Raw genomic sequence first — 2781 nt, 5'->3', positions numbered from 1 at the left:
TGGCAATATGGGATGGATAAAACCCTGCGACCGATGTTTAAGATCTTCTGGAAAAATACAGAATCAACTATTTAAATCATGATTCCCATTGCTAAATTCCACCGGCATATGAGTCATGTGTAAGAAAATGCTCAGTGATCTGGTAATCATAAGGAGGCACAGTAAAAAACGAAATCTATGAGAGAAAACAGAACATGACAGGAGTTGAGCATTCCAATATTCACAACTTGTCACAATGACCCGCCAAAGATCGACAGAAATCAAGGAACAAACTAGAAGCAAAGTGACAAACAAAGAGAAACACCTAGACGAGACACGAAATGTTGACGGAGCTGATTGGTTAAATACAAGTGACGCTGATGAAGAAAACAGGGGGAGACAAAAAAAAGCACATGAGGGAACAAAACCAATCCTAAACACAAATATAACAAATTTGGCTCAAAGAAACATGAAAATTGGACCAGTATTAATTTCTGAAGGTGAAGTCCCAAGTTGTTAATGCTGCAGTAAAATGAATAGAATATGCACTAGATAGTTTACAGCAGGGGTGTCCAAAGTCGGTCCTCGAGGGCCACTGTCCTGCCTGTTTTCCAGCTCTCCCAGGAGCAACACACCTGATTCAAATGATCAGCTCATCAGCCAGCTCTGAAGCAGCATCAAAATGGTCCTGATGATTTGAATCAGGTGCGTTGCTCGTGGGAGAGCTGGAAAACAGGCAGGACGGCGGCCCTCGAGGACCGACTTTGGACACCCCTGGTTTACAGTATACCCTTAAATACATTTGGTCAACGTTTAGAAGCATTTTGATTCTTCGTGGCTAGACTGGTATTGTAGGAAGCCAAATTATTTATATTCACAATGAAGTCAAAGAAAGATTTAGACATCACATGTCATTTTGGGATGTTTTTTTAAAATCTTTCTCAACTGTCAAAATAACACGAATAGACACAAAAAGACAACTGCATGCAACACCTGCTGGTAATTATGTTACGCATGGGTTTGATCTTGGCTGGAATCGTGAACTTTCACTATACAGGTGCTCGGTTAACTGCGTAATGTTGTTCTTTGGTGGTACCGCGGGTGAGCCAGCAACACTAAAATTTTTTATGATTAGGCAGGAGTAGTTTCCGGGAGTTTCTGCCAAAAGCCATACAGATCTTTCTCTTTGCATCTGTTTCAGCTATACACACGGACGCACGCGCACACACACACACACACACACACACACACACACACACACACACACACACACACACACACACACACACACACACACACACACACACACACACACACACACACACACACACACACACACACACACACACACACACACACACACACACACACACACACACGCACACACACTCACACACACATACACACATGAATAGAATCAGCGCTGTTTTCACATTTAAAATAAGAGCAAAGGACAGATTATTTAAACGGACATATCTCAGTTTCTTGATCCCTTTCACCACAACCCCGTCAACGGCTTTTGCCATTGCTAGTTGGCGTCAAGTTAGCAAGTCCCACCATGCAGCACTCACATCTATAGTTTGAGTTCAGGAATCAAAGTAAAAAGTCATTTGAATAACAACTCACTCGTATATCAAGGCACCATTGTAATAATAATGATGATACGGGGGAGGGGGGATAAATAGAGACTTGTGAAAGAATGTTGTAATGTGCCATGTCAACCATTACACTAAAACAGTGTCTTATTATCTACACTGTAGAGGACCCAGTGTTTTATTTTTGTCTTGCAGCCAACCAAACATGGACGGGCAAGCCATCCTGCCCTCAGCAGCAGTCTGGTGGCTGACAGGCAGCGACACGCATTCCAACAGTGACAGTGAACAGGACCCGAGTCACAACGCCAGATGGACCTTGAACTCTTTCAAGGGACGTTTTGGCCTCGCACCAATGCACCCCTTCCCCCGTAGCCCCCGCACTCCACGCCCCTCCCTCCTTCCCATGACCACAAGCTGAAACCCAATAGCCTCATTGTCACGCTCCATATCCTCCTGCTGACCATGGGCACGATTATACCGCTGACCCAGGCTCGATGATATAACCTTGGGCGTCTTTAGGGGAGCGCTGGGGATCAAGGGGGTCTACATCTTGTCGATCGTGGCGTGTCAGCCCTGCGTGCGTGTTAACCAGACACTTCCCCGAGTGGTCCCAGTGGGGATTACAGGGAGGAATACTGACTCCAATGCTAGGCCTGTTTCGTTGCAGCATGTTCCCTTAAAGACCCCTTTAAATCAACAACGCGATGATTGAGAAAAGGGGGGCAATGGGAGCGATCTGAGATTTATATTTTTGTTTTTGTGATGCTCACATGCATTCTTTTTCAGTGAAAAAAATATACAAGGCAGTCCATTATTTTATAATCTGGACAATATAACAAATAGCGGTGAATATGAGCATATAACCTGAAGGCTTCTGATAGAAAAGCCAACTTGAATAGCTGAAAAGCATTTGAAGTTTTCCAGAGGCATTTTAAATGCTGGCAGTTGAGTTCTGGCTCTCATTTAACACAAATTTAAATGTGATTGGTTATTTTTGAATACATCCACATTAATCAGCACACAGGGGTGTCATTTTATCTGCCAGGCGCAGTTCGACTTTGTGTAAATGTTATGGTGCTCACTTAATTTTTATGAACCGTTCAAAATGACAACTCGATTGCGTTATCCTCCTCATGAAAAAGACCATGTCATTTTTTTTTCTTAGCCAAAAACAACTCAACACCAAATTTTCTTAAAATAAGATTTT

The sequence above is a fragment of the Hippocampus bargibanti genome, linkage group LG02 (assembly GCF_051943395.1).
Source record: "Hippocampus bargibanti isolate YZ-2025 linkage group LG02, ASM5194339v1, whole genome shotgun sequence".
NCBI lineage: Eukaryota > Metazoa > Chordata > Actinopteri > Syngnathiformes > Syngnathidae > Hippocampus > Hippocampus bargibanti.
Note: the sequence above shows the minus strand (reverse complement) of the source record.